Here is a 20,078-nt window from a genome sequence, read left to right on the forward strand (position 1 = left end):
TTCATGGCAATGGGGGTGTATATTCCCATTTCTTAGGCCATCTTCTAGAACATGTCTGTGGGCTTCCTGGGGCAAACTGAAAGGCATTTATTAACCATCGACCAAGCCATTGCACTGTTTTCAGAATTGTTTGGCTTAATCCTTTACTCAAGAGAACACAAATCTTCCCTTCCAAGATCTTGGTAGGGCGTGACAAATTTTAATGAGGGGATACCTACATGATGATGACGAAATGTGTTCTGATGGCTTGTTTTCCAACAGGTATATTATTTATTATTATTATTATTATTATTATTATTATTATTATTATTATTATTATTATTATTATTATGAGTAGTAACAAGTAAATCTTAATAAAACAAATAATACTAATACAATCACTATTGTTCTATTACTGTTATTATTATAATAATGACTACTACACATTTCAGAATTATAATGTAAGAATCACCTCATTAATGTTTCATGACTTGCAAAGGTCTAGCGAAGTCTCAGCAAATGATTATTTTTTATTATGTTTAGGCTAATAATAACAGAACTATTTCCCTTTTTCCTCTGTCGCTTGCTGGAGCAGTCTTTCAGTTTTAAGGGGCACAGAATTCTTATCTAGGTTTATCTATTATTCAAGAGGATGGCATTTGGTGTTGGCCCTTCTGAGCTTTGAACCTGTGATGTGCAGGCTACACTTCTTCACCACTGCCATAAGAGTAACGGAAGTCACGCTGCACACTCCTTGACTCACCAACGAACTCACCTCGTGTGACAACATAGAATCTGTGTTGCTGTATATATGACCAGAAGTTTCGTTGGGCAGATTTATACCATGCCGAAAACACAGGAAGTGGATACCAGAGGCGGGCATTGGAACGTGAAGGGGTGATGTAGGGGCTTCAGTAACAGCCCTTGGTGACCCCTCCATGATGCCCCTGCCCCCAGTTACTGTGTTGTGAATGCATTGCCATCGGTGTCCTGCCTGTTCCCAGAGGAAGGAGACTACGCAGAGCAGGGCATTCGCTGCACTAGGTGCCAGACGTTCAGTGGACGGTCCTAATATTCAGCAGATCAGGAAGGCCGGTGTTGCTAGGGAGACACGGGTGTCACAACTGCGACAACGAAACGCTGCTCACAGCTTACATCACGGAGCAACCTACCTGGAGGACATGGTTTCGTCAGGCCTACAAGTGCATTTCATGTTTGCTGACTGCAAATCTTTATCAAAACACTTACACCAGTTTAACACGGTTCGGTGTGTTTATAACGACATCCCAAATAACGACATACATTTTAAACGACACCTGAAGAACGAAAAAAGTCGAATTTCTTTTTATTTTTATTTTTGAGGGGACCCACCCAAGCCCCTGTTTCTACAGCCTTTTCACCCTCCCCTCAACTATCCCCACCCCTTTTAATTCCTTACCCCAACCCCCATATATACTTTTACTGAAAAATGTGTTGTCGTTATTCAGGTGTCGTTTAAAATGTGTGTCATTATTTTCTTTCGTTATTAACATATCATACCTTTAACGCAAGTAGATTTAATATTTTGATCAAGCAATGCCAGAAAGGTGTTTTGAATTTTGGGGTTGCCTAATAAGCATTCTCATAAATGGTCATTTTCTGTTGCAGCTGTTATGCAAATTATAAAGGCTGCAACTATGAAGGCACTGCAACCCTGCTGTGCTGATGGAAATTGTTCATAAACAATTGTTTTACAATTAGGAAAAGTGTTGTCTTCCTGCAGGACATGGGTCTACAACCTGCAGCTTTTCAGATATTTTGGACCGCAGTTCACATGATCCCTGACCATTAACTGTGCTGGCTACGCCTGAGAGGGGAGATGTCATCCAAGACATCTCCGAAAGGCAAAGGTTGCAGACCCCGAGATTAGACCCCTGCTCTAGGAATGTTCTGGTGATTGGGTCATCTTCTGAAGGTTGTTCCCTTAAGAGTGCTCCGCAGGCACTTTACTATACATATTGGGTACTCAAAGGCTGGAAAATACTTTGCACCATATCTTTGTTACTTTTTGAGAGAAGAGTTGTCAGGTCTCTCCCTTTGTGCCGGGGTCCACATCACGGAAACATGTGTTCACAATCAGCTTCATGTAGAGATTCTTATAATACAGTAGTGTTGATGGTTAGTGCTTCTTTAGCACAGATGATATCTCCAGCGTAATACCATGGACTTAAGGCGTGTATAGAGAAATTCCCTCCTTCTGTTCCCAGGGGTGATCTAAGCTGTAATGGCTCCAAATAATGTCCACCATTTTGAAGGCACAGAGAGGTCAACCTTAAAATGAACATTGATACAGAACTCCACTAGAAAACCCCTTTAGCGTGAACCAAGCACGCCCCCAGCTTTGCGAGTGCAATCTTTTAGATCATAGAAGGTAGAATAACCGTGTCGATACCATTCTGGTATTCCATGGAAATTAAGACAACTTTCTCCCCCCTCTTAAGCAATCCACCCTGCAAGTTTTCAGTGCTTGAATTGCCATTGACGCTATGTTTCCTGTATAGCAGCAGGGATGCTTGATCCCGACAGTGGCTAAACATTGTGTGGGCGTGCCAACTGAGCTCTGCTAACAGCCCTAGAGATTAACTCTCTATAGATAGGCCTAGGGTAGAGATGACATGCCTTGTGACGTACCTTCCAAGTGGCACCATTCCATGCGTAACACCATAAGGCAGTCCCTGGTGTTTCACTTTGCGTTCTGGGACATGTGGGCCCACAATTACAATGGAGAAAAACGAAACTACAAGTCCCAGCATCCAATGGGAAAAATAGAGGACTGGCTTGAGGTGTTAGGCATGACACAAGGCAACTTGCAGCTATGTAATGAACTCAAGCCATCTATCATCCGTAGCCTCTCCAGGTATAGGCCAATAGTTTAATGGGATTGGATTACCACCTCGGGAGGTGAACTTTCCTAAAGAGGACAAGCTTGGGGCTGGATATGGAGGCCTGAAATTCTTAAGCATCTCAAGGGGAAGGGGGTAACACCCCAAGCACTTGCCAAGGGTTGAAATGTGTACTCAAGTTCTAAACCACTCTGCACATTGAGCACTCAGGCCAGTGGTTAAGAGCAAACAATGTCACCAAACTTCTCAGCGGTCACTAGAAGCAAACTTTGCAAACAGCATCTGGCAATGGGTTGGGTGTCAGGACTGAACTTTGAACCAGCTCGGCAACTGCCAGTGATTGGAGGGTTTTGGCGAGTGAACGTCAACAATATCTAAGGAGATGGGGTCTCTGTCTGGCCAATGCCTGCTGAAGGAGTTGTTAAGAATGATACTCAGGCAGGCTTGAGTACAAACCATGGGGTTCTTTATTTAAGTAGTAAGGCTGACAACCACCAGCCAGGGAACAACTCCAACAGACTGCTCGCTGGAACCAACCTTGGTTAGCAACCTGGAAGCTCTAAGCTGTGCTTCCAAATGCACACAGCAACAGTCGTTAGGTGACATATGAACATTCCAGGCAAGTCATGCCTGCACTACTAACAATGACATCCCATGTGAAACAAGATACACACTCCTAACAGGCGTATGGTGAGGGGGCTGAATGTTCAGCTAGGCTTCCCGCTCAACTATATGGCTGATACACATTGAAAGGTAGGTGGAGGCCAACTCATCCCTAGTTTGTGAACATTGGTTTGAGTTATTTCTAAGAGACTCAACAATCAGCCAGTGACCCCGATAATGTGGTTACTTGTGGGGGCGATTAAGCGTTACGGAGACTATCCGGTCCCTCCTATGATTTGTTTCATTTCCCTGACTCCAGGAAGCTTAGCTATTTTAGGTTCAAAGCCTCTCTTCAAGCGAATTTTACGTACAAAACCCTTCAAGCATCCACCTTTACCATTCTCTGTATCTTCAACCTTGTGCACTGCCTGCACTTGATCAGGATGGCCAGCCCCTAGTCTGATCTTCAATTCAGCCTGATCATTCCAAGAGAGTAATTCCCCTCCCCTATTTGCCACATATATTATACCCATTGTTTTCCTACCTTTAAATCGTAGCTCCCCTTCAAAGCTTCTCAAAATGTCCATTGGTGCACACACTGCTGCCGGCACAAGATCTGTTGTCATTGTGATCCTCCAACCTTTTGTCGGACCTTTTAACTACACTACTTGCCACTTGTTTCTGCAGGGCCTTAACAACTTTATGCACCACCCTATCTTCCAGTTTCACCTTGTCCGCGTTCAGTTCAAATGACCTGTCCACCTGGAGCGTTTTGATGCACTTCTCCGTGTGTTCTACAGTTTTTGCAATCTCTATGGCTCTATCCAATGAGGGATTAGGTTCTTTCCACAATTCTTTCCTAATATTATCATTGGAACACTTTATCATCAGTTGATCTCTCAAGTGTGCATTATGACAGTGTGTAAACCTGCACTTTACTGCAAGCCCTCTGAGAGACCTGAGGAAATCTTCTATGCTTTCATCTGCTTTCTGCTACCTTGTGGCAAACCTATATCTCTCCAAAATGATATTTTCCTCAACTTGATAGTGTTTATCTAACTTGGCCAGTGTTTTTTTCATAGGGACCAACATCACCCAAGTCCGTAGGTTCAGGTAACTTCCTTAATACATCTTGTCCCGCAGGACCTAAGCAATACAAGAGCAATGCCTCTTTCCTCTCGTTGGAATAATTTGCCCCAAACATGGCTAGGGCATACTTAACATACCCTTCTTTCCATTCTGCCCACATCACTCTGGGCTCCCCAGCACTGACCAAGAAAAACACAGGTGCCGGTATATTTGCCATGTTCCCGGAGAGACAAGCCTTGTGTGCGCTCGATTACAACCCACTGAGCCACTCAGAATGCCCCAGAGCCAAGACTGTGTTCAGCAACCCAAGCTGAGTTGCCCCACTAAGTCAACACATAGTATTAAACAAAAAGAAAAGGGGATCTACACTACAAACAGTGAAACTTACTGTCCTTATTCATTATGATTTATCAAGAAATATTCTGTGCTCAAGGAAAAGTCAAAAGTAAGAAATGCAAAAAGATATATCTGAAATTTCTTTAAACATTTAATAATAATACAAGCAATATTCACAAAAAACATGTTGCAATGACAATTTTTGAAGGGGTTAAACTAAAAAAAAAACAAGGAGTCTATACCGGTGGGTTGTCACAGTTACATATATATATAACACTGAAAGCAGAGTGAACAAAAAGAAGATTTAAGATTCTTGATAAACAAAAACAAACGAAAGAACACATTGAATTCGGTCCAAAATAACATATCAATAGTGTTTCTATGAAGTAAGCCCGATTATCTACTTTAAACAGTAGCAGGATACATATTCCTGATTAATGTTATGTTCTGTTACATGATCAATACATGGTCATGTTTCTAATCAACACTGCAGCGCTGCGAGGGGAAACCAGTCTATCGTGACTTGAGACCACTGGTCACAACTCCAGCCCGGCGTCCTCGCTCCAGGTGGTGTAGCCGGGAGCGTTGCTGGGAAACCAGATGCTCACTCAAAAGTAAACAACGCCGGCCTCATCGCTAACATCCAACTTCTGCACAAATGTACTCGTCATACCTCTTGGGCACATGGTGACCAGGCGAGCGTGATTGCTCGTCTCTCTCTCCTTCCTTCTCTTCTGCGTGCTCTTCACCGCAGTGTGTCCCCTTCCACCACTTTCCTGCTCCGGCCGACGAAGCACCTCTGGGGGTTGGCCTGGGAGTGCAATCCTCGTCTCCAATGTTAAGAATGATACTCTGGCAGGCATGAGTACAAACCACGGGGTTCTTTATTTAAGTAGTAAGGCTGACAACCCCCAGCCACGGGACAACTCCAACAGACTGCTCGCTGGAACCAACCTTGGTTAGCATCCTGGAAGCTCTAAGCTGTGCTTTCAAATGCACACAGCAACAGTCGTTAGGTGACACATGAACATTCCAGGCAAGACATGCCTGCACTACTAACAATGACATCCCATGTGAAACAAGATACACACTCCTAACAGGAGTATGGTGAGGGGGCTGAATGTTCAGCTAGGCTTCCCTCTCAACTATATGGCTGATGCAAATTGAAAGGTAGGTGGAGGCCAACTCATCCCTAGTTTGTGAACATTGTTTTGAGTTATTTCTAAGAGACTCAACAATCAGCCAGTGACCCCAATAATGTGGTTACTTGTGGGGGCGATTAAGCGTTAAGGAGACTATCCGGTCCCTCCTATGATTTTTTGCATTGCCCTGACTTCAGGAAGCTCCACCGACTCTAAACTCACAACAATGTACAACTGAAACAAAAATGAGAAACTCTCCCCTTAGCAAAGGTCTGTGCTAGCTACCAAAATGAAGCACAATTCCATCTATTGAGGAACACACCCTCGGATGCCTCAGTGTGAACGCTCACTCTTGGACTCACAGTACCAAGTGCTGAGACAATGTCCTGGGGTTGTTCTGCTGATAGAACCAGCTCTTAAATGCCAGCTCGGCGTACACTCCTTTCTCTGAGATTGCTGTGGAGAGGAGACCCTAAGGCATTTCTATAATGAATGATTTGGCATAAGACGTCTTGGCCGCGTTTGTGCCTCGTTATCTCTCGGAAGTGCTTTTTTCCTATCGTGCAGCTGACATTTCTCGTTGACATCAAAAAGAGCGTGTCTTCTGCAATCTGGCCTCAGTTTTTCATGCTCACACTCAAAGTCCATAAATAAACTGCTTGGAGTTTTACAAAAAACAACAAAATGTATGACATTCAAGCTTTTAAACTTTTTTGGATTGCTTTTGTGGCTGGCCTCAAATGCTTCGACAATCTCTAGTCAGGTGAAGTTGTTGCGTATGAAAGTGGCTATGATTGGCTGCTTGTGTGAAGATGGTGCTTTATCATCCTTCCCTCTCATTGATCCTTTCTCTCGACCCCCAGCACTCCTATCTGGCATGGTTGATGGGAATACCTATCTTGGGAGGGAGCTGTCTTCTTCGGAGCATAAACAATGGCAGCCATCTTGGAATGGGCATGTGTATCAATACACTGCATCACAGACTTGAGGAGTCTTGTTTGTTTTACAGTACTGCTGATGTCAGCTTCTGCAATTAATCTCCAAGTACTGGAACATGTGCCTGTGGGTTGGGGATGGTAATTTTAGGGCGACTAAGGAACGACTTGGGAGAGGCACATGGTACATAAAGATTAACAAATACACAGCAGTCGTGCAAAAGCATTAACATGAACCTATTCCCGTTTTATGCTTTTAAAGCAATCATTATTTCCCTAGTGAGGCCCGGATAGCATTATTTTTTTAATGGGTGATCCTGCCTAATGTTTTTGATCCATGCTGCTCCTGTGAGAAACCTGAGGGCCTTCTCACATATGGACCCTAGGGATTCCTTGTTCAGGTGGCCAGGCCACGGCCATCGCCTTTGGAACCAGACCCTGGGGGGCGTGGGGAACAGCACGGGAGGAGCACCAGAGCAGGGGGTCCTTGGGGACAGTTGGAGGATTGCCCTTGGAAGATACCGTATTCTCCCCTTTCTGACAAACCCCTACCTTTATAGGTTGTTATGAATCTTGTCCATTTGCCCCCTCTCCAATTCCAACAGGCACTAACCTTAAAAGGAGGTGTAGGAATAGAAATATGTCCCTATCCGACATTCCCACAATCACTATGGGACATTAACATATGCCCCCTTCACCCCGACAAACACAGAGGTTTCCCTCCATCATTAGGGAAAACTACAACTCCCATACTTCCTCCCCATTGGGCCTCATTCCGAGTTCGGAGGTAACCACGCCGCTATTTGCGGCATGGCTGCTTCCGAACTCGTCCAAACTCCGGCCTGGTGAATGGAGTAATTACGGTCCATTCCGAGGTCGGAGAGACCGGTAATTCCCCATTCACCAGGGCCATTCCCCATTCCCATTTGAGCCCACATAGGGCTCAATGGGAAGGGGGAAGGCGGCAATAACGGTACCGTAAATTACGGTACCGTTATTGACCCCGGGTGCCCTTTGCGGGTCCTGTCCTTAACGCCTGCTTAAAGCAGCCATTAAGGAAGGACCCACAAAGGGAACTCGTAGTAGGACGGTAAGGGTTTAACGGCACCGGTCTTGTTACCGGTGACCGTTAACCCTTACCGCCCTACTTGGAATGAGGCCCATTGCCTTCTTTCAAAGCCACTGGGACGAAGAAGAGGAACAGAGCTATGAAGATTGTCCATAGGAACCAATGTACCACAGATTCCTATGGGAAGTCTCCATCTTGTCATTAACAATTATAGGGAGGGCCAGGCCTCCGTTTTATACCACCCAAACCTGACTCCAATTAACACTCCCTGTCAGTATAAAAGGTGGAGCACTGAGACATACTTGGAGCGAGCTGGGGATGCAGTGTGGACTAGAGGAGCTGACACTGAGAGTGCTGTAATAACCATGGAGGGTCTGGAAGGGAGCTGAGGGCCAAGACGCTGATCCTGTGTTGTTGAAGGGCTGCAGCCCGGCTGAGGAGCTGTGCCTTCCAAGAGCCAGAGACGGCAGATCATATCCTGCTGACTCTGTTCACAGAGGTCCTCGGTTCCCCATGGCATATGAACAGAAGCCCATGTACCTGAGGGGCAGGTGGGAGGACTCTGACCTCGCCCATAGAGTTCCAGAGAAGTTGCTTGCCAGAGCCACGCTGACCGGGTGAGTCTCATGGCAAGAGAGAGGAAATCCAAGTGAGCATGTGTGTGCCTAGAGCGGAAACCTGTGCATTGAATTTGAGAAAGAAAGCAGGAAATAAAAAGGCCCATGAAAGGCTTTATGGGACTTGCAGTTCCTTTGTAAATGAAGTGAAATTGAACTGTAAAATAAAGTAACAGGGTAGTCTGGCGGAAAAAAAAGTACACCCTTTCGGAAGACTCTGTGCACTGTGAAGGGGTCCGAGCCCGAACAAAGGAGAACCAGAAATTGTGTTTGAAAGGGGTCTGAGCCACAAATGAGGGCGACCCAGAAATTGTGTTTTAAAAGGTCCAAGCTCGAAAGAGGGAGACCCAGAAATTGTGTTCAAAAGGGGTCCGAGCCGAACGAGGGAGACACAGAAATTGTGTTTGAAACACTAAAGAATAAAGCTAGGGGAAGGGAACCCAGAGAAAGTAAAGTGAAACGGTTTGTGCCCGAAAGAAAAGAAATTGAAAGTGAGAGGCTGGGACCCAGTTAAGGGGGCATAATAGACATAAAATACATTTTCCATTGGAACTTTTGTGTTGGTGCTGCAAAACGCAGGGGATTGACCTGGTCTTGGGGAAAAGGGAGACCCGAGATCTCAAAGCCCTGAACTTTGAGACGGAGTATGTGAATGCCAAGAGGGCCGCGCCAGCTACCCCAGGTGTACTTGCATAGGAGAGTGTGTCCATATGTCAAGTGCTCCACACCATCCACGTGTTATACAACATGGGCAAGTATCGTTGTTGCCATTCTGTCATCCTTTTGTTCCCCACTGATTTTCTGTTTGTGTTACATTTCCCTATTTCACTTGTATGGTATTAGAGCACTTGTATGGTATTAGAGTGAGGACAGGCAATACGTTTTATAGTTTAATTGGACTAGGACCATTTTCTTTTTATTTAGATGGTAGAGTGTGCTCCCATCTTTAGTGTTAGGGAAAGACAGGAGTTCTCCAAACCCCCTTTTGAGGTAAATAAAACTGGCGATCCGTATATTTTGTGTCCTCGTCCTTCTTGAGAAACCATGTCTGCTTCACAGTCTCAACAGGGTCCCCTTCTTCTTCCTTATCCTTCATACCTTCTGTGTATTCCTTGTGCAACAACATGTTTTAAACGTGTGCTTTACAAAACAACAATGAAATAAAACATTTCACAGTTTATGCAATTCTGAGGTAGAGTGTTAAACAGTTTTCCCTTTTTCCAAAATCTCCTTTTATTATCATATATGTGTTGTATTTTTGTAGAGTGGTACATATCGCCTTGCAGAAACTTCAAGGCACTTTCTAGCCCTATGTACCTTGTCATGGTGGCATTTTCTGCCGCATGTTGACCGGGCGCCATGTATGTCTGATCGGTTGAAGGTTTTTTTCCTCAAGGATTGAAGGTATCGCCCATTGGAGTGTTGTCTGATTGTACGGCCATGATCCTCACGTTTAGCAATCGACTGATTTAGAATGCATGAGATAGCTGGTGGATTTGAAACTTAGTAGGTGCGCTCTTTGTCACTCTCTAATTTTATGACAGGTATGAATTGTTGGTTTGGCAGCGATCACACCTATCCCTCCAACTCATCCACCAGGGTTGGAATATATGAAAAGACAATTTGGTGTGTGGGACAGTGAAAAGCGCGTTTCACCGTCCCACACACCAAATTGATTTAGAATGCATATTGTTTTTACAAAAAGAAGTTTCGAGGATAAATGTGGGGGTTTGGGCAGGGCTTTGATTCACAAATATTAAACGCTTTCTTAGAATGAGAGTTTACATTATTCATCATTAAAGACTAATGACATTTAGTCAAGTTTTCTTCCTCCAGATGAATTGAAAACCCAGGACATTCTAGCTCTCGCGTCCGTTGCTTAGTTTTATTTGCTAAGGTGCTTCCGAGTCTTTAGTGTCTTATGGGTCTGTCCGTTCATTTTAATCTTTCAGTCGGTTTTCTTCTCTTCTCACAGCCCCGTAAAGTAATAAGATGTCCCACGGTTTGCATCTGCACAAGGATCAGAGATAAGGGACAGTAATTTCTCCAGAATTGCTTATTTTTGCTTTTCCCATTATCTTTATCTCAATTATTTTTAGCATGGGCAACAACATGATGCTCCTCATTTACTTCACATGGCTATTTGCAAACAATGTATGAATTTTCTCCCAAACTTGGCTTAAATAAAAAAAAAATGAATCTTTCTTAAAATATTGATGCTGACGTTTCCTAAAGAAATCCTCCTGTAAGAGTTTGGCCTGATAGGGAAAAAGGTAATGCCTCCATATGAACATTCCATGATATATTGTGACCTATCCTGGGGTTGCACTATATTCAGACATTGACCACATTTTTATATTTAGTAAACAATGGGGCCTACTCCCCTTGAGTATGCTGGGCAAGACACATTTAGTCAAGATTACCATTTTGCTAACATTTTGTACTAGTTTACACCACCCCCACGTTTCCTTTCAAAAGTACAATTATCTCAGCTAAATAAATTAGTTTCCACATGTGCATGGAACACAAAGTTTCAATAAACAAGTTTCAAGAACTGTCAACTATTTTTGAATAATCTTGGCTTCTCTTTGGCTAATTTGTTATGCCTGGGCATCATTGGTCACTGAATTAAGTATGTCTTTAAAGCATGCACCCATATTATTGAACTTGTGAACAGATGTGTTGGATGCTTCATGTACCGCAACTGTATTATTATGCCCAAATTTGGCCAATTCCTAGGCATCCTGAATTTTGTCCCACTGGAGCTGCTAAATCGTGGACCTCTAATCAGATGAAATCTAAGGGCCCATTATTTGCGTGGTGGGGCAGGTATTCCCTACCTTTACTTGTCTGGCTAGGACGCATGGGCTAGATAAGAATATTTTTTTTTATCTCTGAGTAAGGGAATTCCTGAAGAAAATTGAAGTATCTTCTTTTGCCCATACATTGGACTTTTTGTTCAAAAGGGAGACAGCGTTGAGTAGGCTGCTTGTCATGTGACTGGCACTGCCGCTCAGTTGCTCCACCCACCTCCAATTTCCGCACCTTCCAAGCCTCTACTTAAGGACTGTAGGCCAGCACCATGCAGGCAGCACTGAGAAGGCTGATGGTCATGTGGCCATGCACTGCCACTCAGTTGCTCCTCCCATATCCAGTTTTCACACCTTTCAAGCCTCTACTTAAGGACTGTAGGCCAGATCCAGGCAGACAGCATTGAGTAGGCTGCTGGTCACGTGATCAGGCCCTGCCACTCAGTTGCTCCTCCCACCACCTACTTAATCAGTCCTCCTTAGATATCCTCATTTCCGGTGTCCTCAGAAAAGGACATGCAAAGACAAGGACCTCACCTGTCTGTGCCTGTCCGGGCCTGACAGGGCCAAGGGCCAGACCCACTATCCTCATTTCACCTACAAACTAAGCACTACTACTGCTACTTACCAAAAGACATCACCATGTGTCTCCTCCCTCCACAGCCCATCCCCACTCTCACTAGGGTTTGAAAAGGCCAGTGCCCTTGCCCCATCCAACACCCACAGACCACATGCCCTCTTATGTTTAACCATGCTCGCTCAGCAGTCACTCATTCTGCAGAGATAGCTGATCTCATCTAGTACAACAACCTAGATGCTCTGTTAATCAGTGAAACCTGGTTTACCCCATCCTCCACACATGTATTTGAAGTTCTCCTACCTCCAAAGCTACTGCATCCAACATGCCGACCGGTCAGGAAGGGCAGGAGGTGGAGTGGCAATCATCCACAGGAGCGATTGGCCATGCTCCATCATCCCTTCTCCCAGAACAAGCTCATTTGAATCACTAGCCTGCCGGTGCCCTATATCGCACAAGGAAGCTATCACCTTCCACCTCATCTACAGACTACCTCACAGGAGTAGATCTTTCTTTGCAGATATCTCCAACTGAAAATCAGAGGACCAAAAACAGTATAGCCCTCTACCTGGTATTTGCCAATAAAGAGACAATACGTTGATGGTGGTATGCCAAATGCAAGGTAACCCATCTTTATTTGAAGTATGCAAAGCTGGGGACAAAACAAGATCAACAGCAAAGCTCTCTCTCTCTCAAATCCTTCTCCGTGTTTGAACAGAAAACACAGTTTATATAATGCAAACGAGTCATCCTGATGTCATCATAATCACTGAGCTATGAAAACCTCTCTCTCCTGCTCATTGGTTCTAATTGCTAAACTACATATAGTATCTATATGTCCCACCCTACTGATTGGGTATCTCTCTATCTAAGGTCCCACACATAAAACATCCCATAAATGTACAACCTCATCATGCTTGAATATTATTGATAAGCTCTAAATTACTTCTCCGATTAAAAGGAAATATGCTTATCAGTTAACATGCAGTCTCACTCTCTGTGAACTGGCGGCATGATTATATGTGTATGTAGATGGGAGTAGAGGACAAGCATATCTCCTTTGTTCTTAATTAAATAAAACAGCTCACGTTATCTCCGCCATGATGTCTCCGAATTTCAAGGACTTTGTCCTTGCCCAAATTCCAGTTGTCCGACCCTCCCTGGTCTTGCAACACTAAACGTGCCATCCTTTTCTTGACACATTATGAATAATTATTGGTATGAGCCACATTGCTTGCACCATGTGAATATTGCGTCACAGTAATTATTGTGTCTCTTTAGTTGCATTTGCACGTCCCTGTCACGCCTAGCCGATTGCTTGAGACTTTAATATGTCAGCTACTTAGGGCATTTCCTGAAATGCTCTTTTCATCTCATGGACTTCAAATTGTCTGCTGTGTTGTCTTAACCGATTTACCTTAATGGTTGAACGCTCGCCGCCTAGACATTGCTATCGTAAACCTTCACTCTGAACTTGGGACATTCCTTTGAGGCAGCTACCATCCAGCCACCGCAGAATCTTGCTGAATTCAAATGGATTTGTTTCAAATAGCGTGTCTTGCTTGGGGCCGTCTCTTAAATATACAGAGCTTAATTTATCCTCTGTAGTACACTTTTGCTTTGCTATCTACCGATTTCCTGGTGCATTCTTGTCACATTATTTCCCTTCCTGTGAGTAGCACCAACCTTATCTACCTACACGCCTCCTGTCACCTAATCTATTCTATTGTAAAACACACTAATTGTGCAAGCTAATGCCTTATCTATTCCCTACTTGTGTAATGCAACATAACTATTCTTTGTGCCAGCTGCTTTTCCAGGAGAATTTAAAGTACAGTTTCAAATGTGTCCTTTCTTATCTTATAATTCTCTTTCTTCTGAGGATGGCAGGGGGCAGAGCTTGAACATGCTCTCTAGTCAATAACTGCCCCACTACACAACTTACTCTCCTCTGCCAAATGAGCACTTTAAAAAAATGGGCCTCATTTTGAGCCCGGCGGTAGCTGTGCCGGAAAAAACGGCAGGCTGCCTCCGGACCGGTAATACCATTCCGCCTCCGTAATTGCCGGAATCACCAGGGCATTACAACCCCGGTGACCCGGTAATTCTGGAGGCGGAATTCTGTAAATCCCCATTCCCATGGGGTCCTATAACTGGGAAACCGGCTGACCTGTAATCAGGCCCAATGTCTTTCTCAGTGATTTTACCGTCTCTCAGTCAAAGGCTGACAAACACACTCAAAGCACACTTTTTGCACTGACCGCTTCCATGGACCTCATGCTCAAAAAATGCAACACGCAAGACTTAGTCTTCACATCATTCCCCTGCATCATCTGTGCAGACCCTATCCCACTTGACTGGCCTTACCACGCCATCATCCCATTATCAGTCATCCACTTGACTATATCTCATAAAGGTCAGGCTAAACACCCCTCACTCAACACAGCTCATTCAAAACCTTACCGGTCAATGAGCTTGAAGCAAACTATGCAGACTTCCCCACCATAAGGAATGTCTCTGGTCTCCTGGTATTATTGAGTAACTCTGCTATGAAACTGGTGGGCAGTCATGCCCCCTAAAATGCAGCCGGGCTAAGACCTAACCATCTGCCCCATGTACACCCCCAAGCTAGCCTCCAACAAATGCTCAATCAGAGCCCTAGAGAAATGGTGGCGCAAAAACCATAACTCAGGAGACCTCACCAACCTCAATTCTTTGTGCACAAACCAGAGGATTCTTATTACCGTGCCAAAAGTGCTTACTACTCCACCTCCATTGCAGCAGCCTCTAACACGAGCAAAGCCCTCTTTGAAGTAGTAAAGCATTGTATCAAACCCTCACCCGTCCCTGCGGTCCCAGCAACAAAGGAAAAATGTGACAGAATCAACATATTTCTAATTGAAAAAATAGACAAAAGCTGCGAGACCATTGAATCAACTTCTCACAGCATTTGCATCCTATGCATCCCGGCATGCTCACTACCCCTCTGGACCGAATTCTCTTCTCTCTTTCCCCCAGATCTCCTAAAAGATGATTGCTTCCATCAAACCTACTTCTAACTCTGATTATGTAATTCCGGCCTCCATCATTAAACAATTGATGGGCCCAGTGCTCAAAGTCATCCTCAGCATCAGCACTGCCTCCCTCGCAGAAGGATCAATCCCGGACACCCTAAATACTGGTCTATGACAAACTTTTTAAAAACATTTTTTTTACATCAACCGATGACCCAGCCAACTTGGCCAACTACAGGTCCATTATGAACCTCCTGTTTATTGTCATAATCTTGGAAATAGTAGTTTCTACACAGCTACTCGCCAGAATCAAACAACTTCATCTCCTGAATGTTTAACGGTCAGGGTTCCAGCCAAGTGTAGCATCGAGACAGCCACCATCGAGGTGGCGGATGATGCTCTCCAAATCATGTATAAAGGTGTCTCATGCCTCCTCGTCCTCCTTGAAATCTCGGGTGAATTCTGCATTGTTGACCACTGCATCCTTATCTCCCTCCATGTTGACATGATGGGATTCTCTGGCAGTGTCCTGAATTGGTTTACCTCCTCACTATTGGGCAGACACTAGACTGTCCAGATGAACTCATGTTCTAACCAACCCCAGGTCCCCTACGGAGTTCCCCAAGGCTCCATCCTCTCACTAATCCTTGGGCACTCTCCTCAAAGATCCTAATATTGCCATCCACCAATACGTAGATGATACTCCATTGTGTATGAGGGTAAATAGAGTGCTGGACATGAATCGTATCTGCGATTAGCCATCATCCAGTCCTAGAAGTCGACTGCCTACCTCAAACTAAAACCACCCAAGACTGAATTTGTCCTCATCGGTCCAACTGCTAAAAACAACTTTTCCAACAATGGTTCAATGATAAGCACCTAAAAGGATCTCATCCACAACTCTCAGACTCAGCAAAATCTTTAGGCTTCACCCTTGACAGCAATCTGTCCTTCCAGGAACATATAGCAAAGAAAGTCCAAATAGCCTGGCTCAGAATCTATGCCCTTGGAAAAATCAATCCCTTCAATCCTGCAGCAGGACTTCCGGACCATAATGCAGGCACATTGATGATGCTCTCCTGACAGGGTTCCTAGTTGCTCACTTGGCTCCCCTAAAAACATTCTACCACACTGCAGCACATCTTATTATGGGAGCACAGAAATGTGACCAAATTACCCCCACTCAACATTGGCTTCCACTCCAAGCCAGAATACTGTTCAAGACTGCATGTATCTACAAAGCAGTCACAATTTGCACAACAGCCTACCTGGCGGCTAAGCTCGACATATCTGGGGGCACACACTCCTTGTGTAGAAAATTGATAAACCTCTTGAATCACAACTCATCTGCAAAAAGAGGACCCACAAATAATAATCCTTTTCTTGTCATGCTCTGGAACTCGATCCCGTTTTCGGCTCGGAATGCCTCCACAATTCTCCAATTTTGCAAGTCTCTCAAAACATGGCTCTTTCAACAACACCTGATCAAGGACTCATTCCCACGGACGCACATACCGATGCACAGACCTAACAGTACTGAGCTACTGTTAAAAATGCCTGCCCAAATGCTGGCTACCCACACTCTGTACAGTGCTCCGGTGCTCTCGAGCTAGGTCCACACTTTAAATAATAATTTTTTACAAACATAGCAAGACAGGGAACAATATCAATAGACTTCTCAGGATTTATAGTTGACTCCTTTCGAGATATTGGCTTAGAGTCTAAATGAATGATACATTATAGCTCTACCATTGTGGAACGATAAAAAAAAGAGTTTAGTTTCTGGTCCAAATGTTGGTTTGTCCACAGATGGCACATCATGAGGTTCTGTTCAATATTACACCCTCTCAATAAGTTATATTGGATATATCCTAACTCACAACATTGTTTACCTCATTATAAGAAACCTAGCAGGGAATTGGTGGATGAATAGTGTCCACCCTGTGACAACAAGGTGGAATGTGGAAAATGTCCAAATTTCAAGGGCAAGATCACATTTTAGGTTGATCATTTTTGTTTTATTTGTAGGTAGGGCTTTTCTGAACGCCGTTTCATTTCTGGTTAATATTACTGGTTGTATAGTTGTTTGCATTGTATTATATGCAAGTCTCGAACTCCCTGTTTCTTTCCTACGTAGCATATTAAATTCACTGTCATCGGGACGAATTACTCATAACCTGAAACAGTGCTTTAAGTGGGGTAAGAAATTGAGGGGGGGGCCCTCGTTTGGGGGCGTGGCTTTCATTGTGGGCGTGGCCTAAAAGTGCACAAATCATAGTAAGGTGCACAAACAAATATATAAATGTGAGCATTTATATGTTTGTATGCGTACTAGTATGGTGTGTGGACTTTTCAAGCCATATTTTATAAACATAGCAATGTTACATATTTCTATGTTTATAAAAGGTGGCTTGAAAGTGTACAAACCATAGTAAGTTACGCACACTTGTATGCTTACCTTTCTATGGTTTGTGTACTTTTCAAGCCACCTTTTATAAACATAGATATTTGTAACATGTTTCTATGTTTCTAAAAGATGGCTTGACACGTAAACAATTCAAGGCATCTTTTATAAAGCGTTGATGACGGACAAAACAAACCGCAAGGTGGCTTTGTCTGTCGACAAAGCTTTATAAAAGATGGCTTGAATTGTGCACGTTTCAAGCCGTCTTTTATAAACACAGAAATATTTCTAACTTTATAAAAGATGGCTTGAAACGTACACAGTTCAAGGCATCTTTTATAAAGCTTTGCCAACGGAGAAAGGCACCTCGGGCTCTGTGATCTATCTGCTCAGAGCACATAGATCACTGAGCCCGAGGCGTCTTTCACCCTCTGCGAACCCGCGGGCTCCGTGATTTAATCTGCATATTAGATCATGGAGCCCGCGGGGGTTAGTGACCTGGGGAGGGAAAACAGAGGGACAGTAACTTCCTCTGATGATCCTTATGAGGGGTCATCAGAGGGAGTTACACTAACTGACAGAAGTGCCGCCAGCCTCAGCGTCTCTGTGGGTGGCTGGCACTTCTGTCAGCTTGGCCGACATAATGACGGGCGCATCTCCCGTCGCGGCTGCGGCCGCGGCGGGATAATGCATCCCGCCAATGTTGTGTGGGACGGGGCCCCGGCTCAGCCCCACTTTCTGGAGACTGCCGGGGCCCGGCCCCGGCAGGCCCCGGCCCACTTAAAGCACTGACCTGAAATTTGGGAGGGAGAACTACAATAATGCAAAGAGATTGTCTGAACGCTTGTAGTGATGTTTAGAGATTTCCTAAATGGTGTTTTGATGCCTTAAGGTCACTCTACTAGGAATTTCTTTGTTTTCCTTCCTTTATTACTTGCATTGTGCTGTATGTATGGTTATAGCTACAATTTAACAAAGAAAGAAATCTACTCTTTACCACGTTGAAACATTGTCATTCTTCTTTTTTTGGAGTTTCCCAAAATATATTTGTCTTGCTTACTTTGGTGCAGTTTTTTTTTCTTTTTTTCCCCCTCCCCGATGCCTTTCTGTTTCAATCCCTTTCGTTGTCTTTTATTCACTTCCTCTGTCAGTTGTATGAGTGGCTTCTGTACAGCTAGCGTGCAAGTGCTTCGGAAGACATCTTTCAACATCTGCAATCTGCTTCCAGGCTGATGTCTTCTTCCATAGATCTCTTGTCATTTTTGAGTGCGGTCACCATGCATATCGTGGTTGATGCCTTGTCACCGATGTCCTCATCTTTTCCATCCACATTTTAATGAACTAAAAACCAATGATGAGGCGATGTAACATCCTTCCACCCGAGTTAAGGGCTCGAGGGAAGTGAGGGTCCCTTAACGTTGATATAAGATAGCTGGCAATGTGGGGTCTTGGTGGTGCACGGCCAAGCACCTTGCTAGCAAACACTGGCTTTTATCAGTAAATGCAGCCTGCGTTCTCTCACCCATGAGCGGTTCTGTGCACCCTCCAGGGTGCTAGTGCCCTTTTTTAAACCCCTCTCTGTTCTAAGCACACTCATGCCTAAGTCACATATCGCACTGCATGATATGCGCCAAACCCACTACACCCACGCTCCCTTTTCTGAAAGATACGATGCGGATTATTTCTGCTTTGTTCCGCTGTCTCAGTTTGCGGTTTCCAGATCTTCTGTGTCTGCAATAGTCTGGCTCAATAACGGTTATTACCTTTTCTACTAAGAAGCTTCCAAGAGAATGATGTGGCATCCTGGCACGTTTTGTCTGTTTGCACCAGACCGTTACTTTGAATTTCTGTGGTATAGTATTAAGTTTCCCGGGCTAATATTAAGTTTCATTACTGGAGTTGCTTATTCTCTCCTGAAGGGATTGGTGTGCGTTCCATGTTCTTGCCAAAAGGTTCAAGTCATTTGGCCAGTACATAGTAAAAGTACTGGTAATAACATTTACCGGCACTTTTACCGGACCAGCCAACTACAACTTTGCCGGCAGGGGTAAAGGATTTACCTCCAGCTCTTAGCTGGAGGTGAAGGTAAATCCTTAACCACTACCAAAAAAAACTGCCTGAGCTACCCACAACAAAATCCCTCCATGGAGTCCAGTAGGACTCCACAAAAAGGGGATACACCACAGCTGCCGGCACTCATATCTGGCAGTAATACTGCCGGAACGAGTGCCGGAAACGGCAATACAGTTCGCCAGCCGGCCCTAGTGGGACCCGCTAAGGGACCTCGGAATGCGGCGGTAGGGGGTTAACGACACCACCATCCTTACCAGTGCTGTTAATCCCCTACCGCCATACTTAGAATGACCCCCACTGTGTATTGTGTTTCAAACGTAGCGTGGCCATGTTTATTTTTATAACATTGCATATCCATAAATCCCTCGTTCAACGCTTTGTAAACTATCTTGCATGAAAAGGACTCTCCTGCCCTTAACCCATCTCATCCAGTGACATGAGTCAATTTCAAACTCATCTATCCATCTCACCCACTGAAAGAGTCAATATCAACTTCATCTATATGCCAGACAAATCTAGCACCTCATTCGCCGAAACCCTTTCTGACC

At 44.4% G+C, this 20,078-nt stretch overlaps 1 protein-coding gene across 5 annotated transcripts in view; it reads left to right on the forward strand.

Moving 5' to 3' along the window:
- PTPRU (protein tyrosine phosphatase receptor type U) overlaps positions 1-20,078 on the forward strand; it is a 1,238,801-nt gene that overhangs the window by 1,086,962 nt on the left and 131,761 nt on the right. The gene's annotated exons all lie outside the window — the stretch shown is intronic.

Source organism: Ambystoma mexicanum, chromosome 11, assembly GCF_040938575.1.
Source record: "Ambystoma mexicanum isolate Mex_15411 chromosome 11, UKY_AmexF1_1, whole genome shotgun sequence".
Taxonomy (NCBI): domain Eukaryota; kingdom Metazoa; phylum Chordata; class Amphibia; order Caudata; family Ambystomatidae; genus Ambystoma; species Ambystoma mexicanum.